Genomic DNA, 13,550 nt, shown 5'->3' on the forward strand with positions numbered 1-13,550 from the left:
AATTCGCACACTTATTGAATCATCGGAAAATATAGCATTTCTCGGTAGAAAGAACACGAAAATATAAAATTTAGCCAAAAGATGTAGATACGTCATGTTTTTCTTTGGGATCTAGTATAAAACTAAAATAACAAGACCTTGAGATAGTTGCATGATTTTCGTGTTGCACAACAAACTTTGATGTTTGCTTCAAACGACTATTGAAGGTGTCAAAAAGAAAAAAAAAAAGACGGGTTTATTACGGTTATCGAACGCGGTTTTATCCAGGTTCGTTTCAACGAAAGGGGTGAGGTATATCGAAGCACGGTTTAGCGAAAATTGATACATTTTATCGAGGCCTCCGTTTGAGAAATGATGTTTGTAGGCGGCGGCAAGCTAGGCTTCCAAACAGACCGCGCTTCGTGCGGGCACCCCTCGCTGTCGCTCGGGAAAAGTTTAATATAAGTTCGAGCGTGGATCGCCAAAGGTTGGTTAGCATGTGGGCGGTCGCCATTTTCTCTAAACGGCGATCCGATCTGCTGTTGTCGCGAAAACGGTGTTCGGTAAAACGAGCTTCCCTAAACCCCACTTCTCGGAAAATCAGCACATTTTTTTCCATAGCTTACAACCATGCTGGGGTGTTGTAAGCTCTTCTTCTTTGACCGAGGCTGATCCCCTGTCGCCATTTTGCAGGTTGTTTCCGCCTACGTAGACTACCGCAAAATCGAACTTTTTGAGAGGCAACCCGTCAATGTTCTCCTTGAGAGCCTGCACCGTCGCTCCCGAGAAGCTAAAGCTGCATGCACACTTGTATGGACTCATCTAAAAAGCGCGGCAAAGCCATTTCACTGGGCTGCCCCCGAAGATTGCGCCTTTCATCTTCGTCCGGACCTCAGTGAAATCTTCTAAATCTCACTTCTTTGTATACCAAGGTCGAACGCTAGAGCACGTTTTTTGAAAGCAATACACCACAAGCGCACACAAGGAACTGAATAAAGACCCAGGATCGGCTGAGTGGGAAACGGCTAGCTAGACTTATTTTTGCCTCAAACATGCAGTCCGTGTTTGAAGTGCAGGCCACTATAGACTACCGAAAAGTAGCTCCTAAAGTCATTTTTACGGAACGTGCAGATGGTCTTCACCGGAGAAGAAAATTGTGGCGGAGCGCTTATTTGTACGTGTTTTACTTGTTTTGATATCTAGCATTCAACAATGCTGCAGAGTGCCACCGTGAAAACTAACACCAAACAAAAACTAACCCAAAACAAACGAAAGAGCCAGAACCCGTGCAAACTGCGAGCGAGGTCTTTCCTTCTATTTTTACTTTGTGCACGCGGCCCAACGCTGCCCGGTGCCGCCAGCTCCGTCCAGACGGACTTTGCGGGCACTGAAAGTGAAGGGAAACAAAAGGAGACAGACGCGCGCGTCTCCAACCGAGAAAAAGGAGGCAGGAGGCTTTGAAGTTGAACTGGTTGAACTTGAGCGCAGACGTCTCTGTCGAAGAGCGGGCCCCGGACGGACGAGTTCACCCCAAGTTGGAGGGGAGGCAGGCGAAACCAAATTCGCGTAACCTGTCGATCGCGGCGGCGGCATTTGCACCCGCAAATGAATGGGCTTGGCAACTTACAGACTCGTAAGACTTCACGCTCAATGAACCGATCAAGTTAACCAGTTGACAGAAAAAAAAAAGTGAAATAAAATATTTCGCTACGCGAAAGCGGTAGGTTTTGTACTAACAGCGACAAAGCGTCTTTACTACGGCTGATCGAACGCCGTTATATCGAGGCTCATCTTAGCGAAAGGGGTACGGTTTATCGAAGCACGGTTTAGCGAGAGGTGCACGTTTTCTCGAGGCCTCCGTTTGAGAGCTGCTGTTTCTAGGCGGCGGCAAGCTAGTAGTAATGCAAAACTATCGATAAATTGACTATCGATACTATCGATAGTTTTTCCAAAACTATCGATAGTGTCGCAGAACTATCGATAGTAGACTATCGGTAGTACTATCGACAGTTTTTCGATAGTCGACTGTCGATAGTACTCTCGATAGTTTTTCGGCAGTCAACTATCGAGAGTTTTTCGATAGTACTATCGATTCCTTTTTTACTATCGATACTCAGTTTTCTGGTGACTATCGATAGTACTATGGATAGTTTTGCACTACTAGAGCGAACACAGTTGCCGCACCGCCGCTCGCTTCCCCTTCCTCCTCTCTTCGGCCAAACTCCCGTCTTCGTCATCACTGAAAGCTGAACCGAAGTTGAGACGGTAATTGCTTGGGCTAGTTGGTGTCCCATTTAAAAAAAAAAAAAAAAAAAAATAAAAAATAAAGCGAGAAAAAGAGACGAGGGAGCGACGCTCACTACTAATGTCGCATAGCTATCGATAGTAAACTGTCGACAGTACTATCGATAGGTTTACGATAGTCGACTATCGATAGTTTTCTGATAGTCGCTTAACAACAATTTTCCGATCGTCGAGTATCGATAGTACTATCCATAGGTTTTCGATAGTCGACTATCGATAGTTTTTCGATAGACGACTATCGATAGTACTATCGATAGTTTCTTTTACTATCGATGGTCAAATTTCTGGCGACTATCGATACTATCGATAGTACTATCGATATTTTTGGACCACTACAAGCTAGGCTTCCAATCAGACCGCGCTTGGCGCGGCCGCCCCTCACTGTCGCTGGGGGAAAATTTAATATAATCTCAAGCTTGAGCGTGCACTACCAATAGTTCACCGCCAAGGGTTCGGCAATCTAGGCTAATGAACCAGGGGGATATCGGAAACGGCACTCCGGCTGCCGTCATTTTCTCTAAACTGCGATTGGATAAACTGATAACGATAAAACGGCGTTCCCTAAAAGGAGCTTTTCTAAACCGCATGCCTCCGGGACAAAACGGGAATCCGCGGAGGTAAGAGCGGCATCGAAATACGCACATCTGAGTCCATTTGGACTGTTGGCGTTTTGTCTTCGCCAACGGGCGACACAGTGCAAATAACCCGTGCCGCAATTTTTTTTTTTTTTTTTTTTTTTTTTTTTTTTTACATTTGCTTTTGCTCTTTTGAGGTGTGCGTGTCCTGCGTGTGTTGCTAGAAAAGTATGCCAATTATTGAGATTCTAAAAGCAAACGTCTCGCAAGATGAGGTAATCGGATAACACTAACACTGACATTATGTCAAACTGATAACCTGTATCTCCCTAGGTTTACCCCCAAAATTTACAAAACGTCCTTGTACTTACACAAGATAATGACTTCGGAAGGCATTTTAGGTGTGTTTTGCTACTTTTTTTTTACTTTACGAGCTACCTTGCGGATGTTAGTTTGGAACAATACAGAGGCGTGAACTTCAAAACACCAAGTAATCAAATGACTAATGCCGAACGTATAAATGCCGGAAAATTAGATAGAAGTATGTCGTGCTAAATAAAAAAAATAAAAAAACTCGTTCGTCCACAGCTAACTTGAATCGATACATGGGGATTTAATTCCCCATATGTAATTTGTTCGGGAAATTCATAATCTCGCGAAGGGAGTTTTTTTGGAATAAGAAGAATTATTTTTTTCATTTCCGCAGTTCAATATCGTAGCTTATCATCATGTATGTCAGCACAAATGACATTCACCAACAAAAACAAAATCACACTTTCTTCGAACGCATTGCTACATATTAAAAAAAAAAAAAAAAAAGTGCAAATAATAATAGGCCTCGTGAACAATTATAGCAAACAACGAAGACATTATTTATTTTGTTTAATCTACGCGCTTTGATATACTTTGCACAATTCGGAAGGTGCATCTGGTGTTTCAGATAAGAACGGTCGACCATATCCGGTGACCATTTTTAATTCTGACTAGAAAAATGCATCTTGCTGCCACAATGCCCAGGAAAACGGAACGGGTCGTTGTTGTTGTTGTTTTCTTTTTTTTTTTTTTTTCTTTAAGGGGGGGGGGGGGGGGGGGGGGGCGGGGTTGCCTCCAAGAAAAAAAAAGTCAGAAACACCTGGTCAATCTGAAGCGTTGTTTGCGGATTTCGCAACATTGGCATTTCAAGCAACTTTCCCCCAAAATGTGTTGTGACTACTGGCCCAGATATATTTACCGACAAAGTAAGTATGGGAATGATTGACCCAAATTATTTATCACGAAGTATCGACGTCGTTATTTTGAAATAAAAAATCGCACAGACGACTGCACAATAAGCCGTACAGCTCAAGTTTTATCTTTTTTTCTCCGCATTTATTCCAGCCAGGATTTTCAAACTTTGTCAGCGTGTTATCCTCTATTTGGCTAATCTTCGTGACAAGTATTGTTGTCCTTGTTAGCGGGAAAAGTTCACGAAAAACGCTCAAATAAAGGCATTTTCGTAAATGTGCATAATTTTGAAAATCAATTTAAAAAGAAAGGCCATCTTCGATTTTTTCAAACTCTTTCAAGTTAGCGCCAGTGATATGTACTAACAGGATGTGCAAAAACATGTTGCATTATTTGTGTGTCTTTAAAGTTACAAAGCAAGAAAATCTGGCCAAATGGAGGCTACCGCGGTTGCCATGAATGAGGCCTGTGCGTACGCCTATTTGACAATTTCATTATTTTTACACAGCGTAAAACCTCTCCCGGGTGGTCAGATTGACAGCACAGAGGTGGAGGGTACTTTTGAAGTGATGATTCTTGATACGTCTTTTTTTGTCCTTACTATTAGTACAAGAGTCACAAAAATGCGCAGAAGCTGGAGCAATCGCGAGACGCTATAGCCTGTCGCACGCTTCGCAGGGCCCGCTTTCTATGGCGGGCGTGTAGCGTCTCTGCGCACGCCACGTAGGGGAAACGATCGGTGCGGCTCCGATAACAGGCGTTTAGGTAACAGGATATAGGGCTCTAACACGATATTGAGGATAGGGCGCCGTACAACGGGGGCACCTACGCGCGGCAATAGAGCCTCGGCCGTGGTGGGCCGCACACCGCAAAAAAAAAAAAAAAGAGGAAGAAAGATTTTTGTTTGTTTATAATGCAATTCAATGCAAAGGTGCAAGCGAGCTGGACAGTTCGTTTGTTTGAGACTTTTTATGCTCCCTTTTCATCACATTTTTGTCTTAGACGCATTGTAACCGCTTCGCACCAGCCTGCCAGCAGGCCTGGGTGGAATCGAGCCTTTATTGTCCGAGTGGCTTGCTTGTAGACGCTATCGTTCGTGCTACGAGCAATTCGTGGCGCAGTGAGTTGACGCATCTATACACTGTCAGCAGTGCCAGGATTGAATTCCAGGCACGGGATGGAGGGAATTCCAGGCACGGGATGGAAGGAATCCCAGGCTGTTGTTTTCATTTCAACTGAACTCCTAAAAGTCAGCCCTTGCTAATCAATGCCACGTTGGGTAATTTGGTGCTGAGGACGTCCACCATATCTGACGCACATTTCATATCTGATGTAGCCGGCCCTCGAAGGTTGTAAACAGTTGCATCATGGTGCTTGACGAGGCCTCCAATCCCATCGCAGGCGTTCTTGGTATGCCCAGTAGCGGAAACTAGCCACTTGGCCGACAGGTACTCGGTCTTAGCGAGCTCATGAAGTTGGTGCCTATTCCTGAAGTAGCTTGCTCCGCCGTCACTGACCCACATAAAATGTGCGTAGAAAGGAGCAACCTCCCCAAGCCACTCGTGAATGTTCCCAAGGCCATAGTATGCGCGGGCGGAATCGTGGCTGGTGTCATCACTGATTGGAGCGCAGCTACAAGTCCCTTTTTTTGGTTGTCACTATGCATGACGTCGCATGTGAATATCTTCTCTACTAATATATGGCAACCGAAGAGGTTGTGCCCTCTAATGGTTTCGCCTCCCCTCCTTTTCCTTCAATCAACGCACCCTTTCTTGTGACGTGATCCTCCGGGTGACCAATTAATCAAAAACACGAAAGATGCAGCTACACTGCCTAAAACGTGGACGGGAAGGAAAATACGACGTTTCGGGCGAACGTCCTTCTTCAAGTGATAGATACGAAACACGGCGAGAAACAAAGAAAGGGTCGTATACGTCACAAGAAAAGGGGGCTGTACATTTGTTACTCACCGATTTTTTGTTTCTTACACAAAGATGGGCGTCCGCCCGAAACTTCGTGTATTCCTTCCCGTTCACGTCCTATTTATTGTAGCACAATAATATTTCTTTTGTGATTACGTGCCGAAGATCATTGTTCTCGGCAGCCCCCATTCTCTTACACGCTGAGATAAACATCTGCTATCGGAACCACTTCTGTTGATTCCTTTGCTTGGCGTACACAGAGACGCTACACGCCGACTACCGAAAACGTACCCTGCGAAGCGTGCGACAGGCTAGCGTCTCTCGATTGCTCCGGCTCATGCGTACTTTTTTTTCTTAAATCTCGTACGAAGAAAAAAAACCTTGCTAAACATTATCACTTAGAAACTATCGCCCACCCCTGCGCTGCCAATCTGACCACCCCGGAGCACTCTTACGGGCTGTAAAAATTATGAACTTGTCAACTACGGGTATGTATAAGACACAGAAACAATGCAATAATATTTTTGCACATCATGCTCATAGATACTATTGGCGTTATTTTGGAAGAGTTAAAATATCGAAGATAGCATTTTTTTTAATTGATTTGCAAAAGTATGCATATTTAGTAAAATGCCTCGATTTGAGCGTTTCTCGTCAACTTTTCCTGCTAATCAGGACGACAATATTTATAGCAAAATAGAGGACAACACGCTGGCAAAGTTTGAAAACGGGCTTGAATAAATGCGGACAAAAAAAAATGTTAAAACTTTGGCAGTATTGCTCAATGTGCCGTCGTCTGTGCGATTTTTTTTTTTTATTTCAAAATAACGACGTCGATACGTAGTGATAAATAATTTGGGTCAACCATTCCGATACGGGCCAGCAGCCACAACACATTTTCGGGGAGAGCTGCCTGAAATGCCAATTTTGCTAAATCCACAGACAACGCTTCAGATTGAGCAGGTGTTTCTGACTTGTTTTCTTGAAGGTAACTTTGTTTTGTTTTTTCCTAAAACAAAGACCGGTTCCGTTTTTCGGGGCATTGAGGCAGCAAGATGCATTTTTCTGGTCAAAATTAAAAACTGTCACCGGACACGGTCGGCCGTTCTTATCTGAAGACAGAGTCGTCCGAGAGAAAACTGCTGCGGCATAACATAACAGAACTGCATGTATATTTGACGCGCAAATATCAGTAAGCTAGGTGGCCTCTTTACGTTTTATTTATGTAGAATACGCTTGCAACATCACATTTGAATGCTCTCTTTTAGTGGGTAGAGGAAAATCGGACCCTTCACGTAACATATTTTTGTAGATTTACTTTTTCGAGTACAAAAGAGGGATTTTAGTAGTGGAGGAGAAGTAACCAAACTTAGGAACGACTATAGAGACACGACAAGAAATGTAGAAACGAAAACTGGTGGTCAGTCAAGTGCAAAACAAGCACCCAGGGGATTTTATTCACATTGCGTGGTCGCATTTTAATATTGCAATTATGAAATTCGTCTAAATTTGAAAAATAGACGCAAGTGGAAACGTTCTCAATTGAAAGAACGCATGTTGTTCCTTTCCTCACTCAGAATACTGTAGCGGGACTTCGCTCTTCCTCCACAACCCCAATACAGTGAAGACAATGACGAGTTAATGTTTCAAAGGCCTGCTCATAGAATGATAACATCATGTCCCTTGCAGTGCCGTATTCACTGTGACTTTAGGGGGCTCGGCGAACATTGCATGGGAGATCATTGTAGCGATAAGCTGGGTGGGTAAATAACTAAAACCTGCTAATCAAGTTTCGCACGAGCGGGTTTATGGCTGGTGTTGGAATTATATATTTAAAGTCATTAGAGGCTAAATAAATTTGGACGTATTGCTAAAACCCAAAGGGATTTTAGGTATCTAGGTTTTCAGTTTTCACATTGATTTGTTTTGGGTTATCTTGCGGAGCGGATCCAGCGGTATTTAAATGGACCAAACATAATTGGCTGGTTTGGCCACGGGAATCGCACTACCGCTATTTCTGCATATTGAATAAAGCAATCACTCGCTAACCCCTCGTACAAAATAAATGGCGTGTTAATTGCAAACACATGTTTATATTGACAAAATATTTTAATCCGGAGCGCATGTCGCGGGAGAGATCATTTGGTAGTGTTTTATTAAGGTCATTTATGTAATACAGTGTCGCGAGAAATATATTATGTAATTAAAAAATTATTATATATTGACAGTGCTACTGCCGAACTCTCCACGCCGGTCCGTTTGTAAAGACGGATTTTGAAGTAATGTCTTGTGATTGTCTTTGTCGCCTCGTGTCCAATGTGTTTGTAATTGACAAGTGTTTATTTGAATCTACGTTCAGTATATTCAACCTTACGTTCAGTACGGTCTCGCTTATTTTGCTCGAGTTATTAAATTTGTATTGGTTTTAATTTTTTTCCCTTTAGTTGTGTCTGTGCGCCGCTTTTTTTGAAGAGATATACAGGGTGATCCTCGAACCAGCTGGGACCCCTTCAAACGTCGCCGCGGACCACAGTTTGAGAACCGCTGGACTAAGAGGTGCTAAATATCTGGAGTTAATTCCGTGATTCGTCATGTTGCAGCTGCTATTTTAGAGACAATTATTATGGGCGGCTTTATCTCGGCAGTGTGCTTTGAAACGAATTTCAATTTATCCTGCTCGGAATTTGTTTTATCGCTTGGAAGAGCAAGGCTGATGAATTTTTGCGACTCGTTATAGCATGAATGAACTGGCTTAGAAATAGTTACTGAACAGTGAGAGCGTCTCGTGAATTTGACTATTGGGGAGGGGATCGAAATATAGGGACCGCTTTGTCTAGATTGTTGTCCACACAGTTGGGTGTTTATTTCGAGAGCATGCACATTGGTTACCTTGTACATAATTTACAAACGACCACCACTTTCGGCGGTGCGGTTCCTCGCGCGTTACCCTGACCATTGCTTTATTCGCACGAGGACTATAACACGAGTTCGTGCATCTCGCAGACTCTGAATCGTTCTTTTAGATTTCCTTTGAAAAACACACAAGCTGTTTACATTTGTCGTCCATACACGCGGACCGTGTGTGGACGTCAAATGTACCGGACGCTTTGCAGCAGATGTGCATGGGCGCGACCATAACTGACCTTCATTTTTTATTTCCTTTTATTCGGGTCGCTTCGCTTTACTACTGTGGTTACATGAGAAGCCAGTGCTTTTCTAGACACCATGGTGTTCCTTTCACCGACGCAGGCTTTGTTTTCACTCATCATCGCTAGTTTTTGTGGCCCGGGCTCTTGGCAAGACACATGGTCAGTTATGGCGGCTCTAATTTACGCGTGAGCAAAGCGTCTCTACGTCAACTCAATTGTAGCCCTAGGTGTGCCAGCCACACAAGCCAGCGTGGAGCGGGCCTTCTGGGCGCTGACATATATTTTATCGTACCAGAGGTCTCGCATTTCACCGAGCACAGTTGATGACGTGCTGCTTCTGAGTTCATGCTCAGTGCCTTGATCATGATATCGCCCTCAATGCAATGAACATGATCTCAGAAGCAGTGTCGATTACGCGGATCCCTCCAGAGCTCTTGAATTATCTATTTTTGTGTAAAAAGAAATGTTAAATTCCTTTCCATTTTTTTTTTTTTTTTTTGAACACAAATTGTTAGGCCCGCTTCAAACGGGGCAACTTTTCCAGCAATTTAGAGGTTGCTGGCGGGTTGTTCCCTAACTTTCCCTAGATCGACGCGAATTCTTGAGATCGGGTCCGGCTCGAACAAGCGAGCTACTCGGAGCAATTCGAAGACCGTTGAAGCGGCTGCAGCCAATCAGAGACGCGATATTTTCACGTGACACCCTTGTGGTGGTGATAATGACAGCTAAAGACTTAGTTCTGATTTGGAATGGATCGTTTTCGGAAATAAATAGTTTCAGAAAAATGAGTTAGTATTCTCAACGCCCAGCTACGCGTTTGTAGCGCGTAGCTGGGCGTCTAAGTAGTGAAAAAAGAATCAAATTTAATCATGATGATGGCAAGTCGGAGCGATTCGGTTGCTGCGTGTGAACGCGGGCGGCCGGTGTTGCTGGTGTTGCGACGTCAAGTTGCTGGGTGAAATTGCTCCGTCTGAAGCGTGCCTTACGAGTTGTTACGGACCATTATTTGTTTCGTTCCGGAGCAGAAACGGAACTGAACTTATTTTGTATGGAACGCAAATGAAACCGGTACGAAAATACATTTTGTTCCAACACCCTGCTTTTACTTCATACGTTGTGTAAGTCATATTGTCAAAAGTCGTCTAAATCAATTTTACCACACCTTCCGAGCGAGCCCTGCGGCTTTGCGATAGTTATCGTACCAGCTCAAGGGCTCTGCAAGGGCCAGACGAAGATTAAACATTGCGATGGCGAAAACGCCAGCCCCGCGTCGCCGTACACGACGACGGACGGCGTTCTTCCCCACGAACAACGGCGGTGCTTCTTCCAAGCGAGAGTACTACGCATAGTTGCAACTCGTCTAGCTTCAAACAGCGTGCCCGTTCGCGGAGCGCGTTTCTTGGCGGTTGCATGGTTGGACACGGAGCCCGTTTCAAGCTTATGATGGACCGCAACGGACGCTACAAGCCGCAGGAGCCAATCCAGCGCATATGAACGTATCGCGTGGCCACGCGCCTTGTGCTTCGCTGTGTCCGTCCTAAAGGTTACGTGACGCTCTCGCGGCATTGGATTAGCTCTGATAGCTCGTAGGGTTCTCTGCGGTCCATCGTAAGGAGAAACGGAGCAGGAACCTGAGTCAAAGGAGAGACGAGGAAGAGAGGTAACGAAGGGAGAAATATATAAAAACAAACATCCAAGACAACACGTAGAGCAAGAAAAGAGAGAAAGTGAGGAACGTTTCTGCGCGCGCGCGTGGGGCCTGGGACGTGTCTGCGCCCGCGTTTACACTGTAGGCTTTTGTGGTTTGATTTTGCGGGGAGCAGGCGTTTTTTTCTTTTTCTGACACCACTCCGCTTGTGCGAAGTGGCGACATGTCGGCGATTTCACTGCCCGACCATTTTGTGTTTTTGTTTGTTTGCATCTGTAAGACGAGCGCGCGAAGACTGCTGTGTTTCCAAACACGCTTGCTTTGCCCACACCGGGTGTGGGCACTGCGGAATCACAGCATCTCGTTTTTGCAGAGAAGAAGCCTCTGCATGTGCGCCGTGCTCAAGGCAGCGCCAGCGCAGAGGGATGGCGTATACTTACCACGACTTCTTTCACCACTGCTGACCCCCTGTCGCCATTCTGCAGGTTGTTTCCTCCTATGTAGACTGCCGCAAAATCCAACTTTTTGAGAGGCAACCCGTCGATGTATTCCTTGAGAGCCTGAACCGTCGCTCCCGACAAGCTAAATGTGCACACTTGTATGCGCTCATCTAAAAACAAACGGTCGCGGCAAAGCCATTTCACTTGGCTGCTCCCGAAGATTGCGCCTTTCATCTTCGTCCGGACCTCAATGAAATGTTCTAAACCTCACTTCTCTGTATGCCAGGGTCGAACGCTAGAGCACGTCTTTTGAAAGCAATATACCACAAGTCTTTTTTACGGAACGTGCAGATGGTCTTCACCGGAAAAGAAAATTGTGGGGGAGCGGTTATTTGTACGTATTTTACTTGTTTTGATGTCTAGCATTCAACAATGCTGCGGAATGAACACCGTGAAAACTAACACCAAACAAAAACTAACCCAAAACAAACAAAAGAGCCAAAACCCGTGCAAACTCCGCGCGAGGTCTTTCCTTCTGTTTTTACTTTGCGCACGCGACCCAACGCTGCCCGGTGCCGCCAGCTCCCTGCAGACGGACTTTGCGGGCACTGAAAGTGAAGGGAAACAAAAGGAGACAGACGCGCGCGTCTCCAACCGAGAAAAAGGAGGCAGGAGACTTTGAAGTTGAAGTTGAGCGCAGACGTCTCTGTCGAAGAGCGGGGGAGCGGGCCCCGGACGGACGAGTTCACGCGAAGTTGGAGGGGAGGAAGGCGAAAGCAAATTCGCGCAACCTGCCGATCGCGGCATTTGCACCCGCAAATGAATGGGCTTGCCAACTTTATAGCAAGACCTCACACCCAGTGAACCGAGCAAGTTAACCAGTTGATAAAAAAAAGTGAAATATACAAAGTAAAATATTTTGCTCCGTGAAAGCGGTCGGTTTTGTACTAACAGCGACAAAGCGCATTTACTACGGCTGATCGAACGCCTTTATATCGAGGCTCATTTTAGCGAAAAGGGTACGGTTTATGGAACCACGGTTTAGCGAGAGGTGTACGTTTTATCGAGGCCTCCGTTTGAGAACTGTTGTTTGTAGCGGCGGCAAGCTAGGCTTCCAATCAGACCGCGCTTGGCGCGCGCGCCCCTCACTGTCGCTGGGGGAAAATTTAATATAATCTCAAGCTTGAGCGTGCACTACCAATAGTTCACCGCCAAGGGTTCGGCAATCTAGGCTAATGAATCGGGGGGATATCGGGAACGGCTCGCCGGCTGCCGCTATTTTCTCTAAACTGCGATTGGATGAACTGATATCGATAAAACGGCGTTCGCTAAAAGGAGCTCTTCTAAACCGCATGCCTCCGCGACAAAACGGTAATCCGCGGAGGTAAGAGCGACGTTGAAATGCGCACATCTCTGTCCATTTGGGCTTTTGGCGTTTCATGTCATTGCCAATGGGCGACGCAGCGCAGGTAATGCTAACTGCCCCGTGCCGCGCGCTTTTTTTTTTTTTTTTTTTTTCATTTCTTTCCGATTTTTTGAGGTGTGCGTGTGCTGCTTGTGTTGCTTGAAAAGTATGCCAATTATTGAGATTCTAAAAGCAAACGTCTCGCAAGATGAGGTAATCGGATAACACTGACATTATGTCAATGTGATAACCTTTATCTCCCTAGGTTTACCCCCGAAATTCCCAAAACGTCCTAGTACTTACACAAGATAATGACTTCGGAAGGCATTTTAGGTGTGCTTTGCAACTTTTTCTTTTACTTTACGAGCCACCTTGCGGATGTTAGTTTGGAACAATACAGGGGCGTGAACTCCAAAACGCCAAGTGATCAAGCGACAAATGCCTAACGTATAAATGCCGAAAAAGATATAAAAGTATGTCGTGCTAAAAAAAAAAAAAAAAAAAAAACTTGTTTGTTTAAAGGTAACTTAAATCGATACATGGGGATTTAATTACCCATGTGTAATTTGTTCGGGAAATTCATAATCTCGCGAAGAGAGTTTGTGCAATAAGAATTGTTTTTTTTTTTGTTTTTGTTTTTTTATTTCCGCAGTTCAATATTGTAGCTTATCATCATGTATGTCAGCATAAATGACATTCACCAACCAAAACAAAATCACCCTTTATTCCAACACATTGCTACATGTTAAAAAAAAAAAAAAAATATATATATATATATATATATATATAGATCTCGAAAACAATTATAGCAAACAACGAAGACATTATTTATTTTATTTAATCTACGCGCTTCGATATGCTTTGCACAATGGGGAAGGGGCATATGCTAGAGGGTGTTCTCAGA

This window comes from Ixodes scapularis, unplaced genomic scaffold (genome assembly GCF_016920785.2).
Source record: "Ixodes scapularis isolate PalLabHiFi unplaced genomic scaffold, ASM1692078v2 PGA_scaffold1__304_contigs__length_218370807, whole genome shotgun sequence".
Classification (NCBI taxonomy): Eukaryota; Metazoa; Arthropoda; class Arachnida; order Ixodida; family Ixodidae; genus Ixodes; species Ixodes scapularis.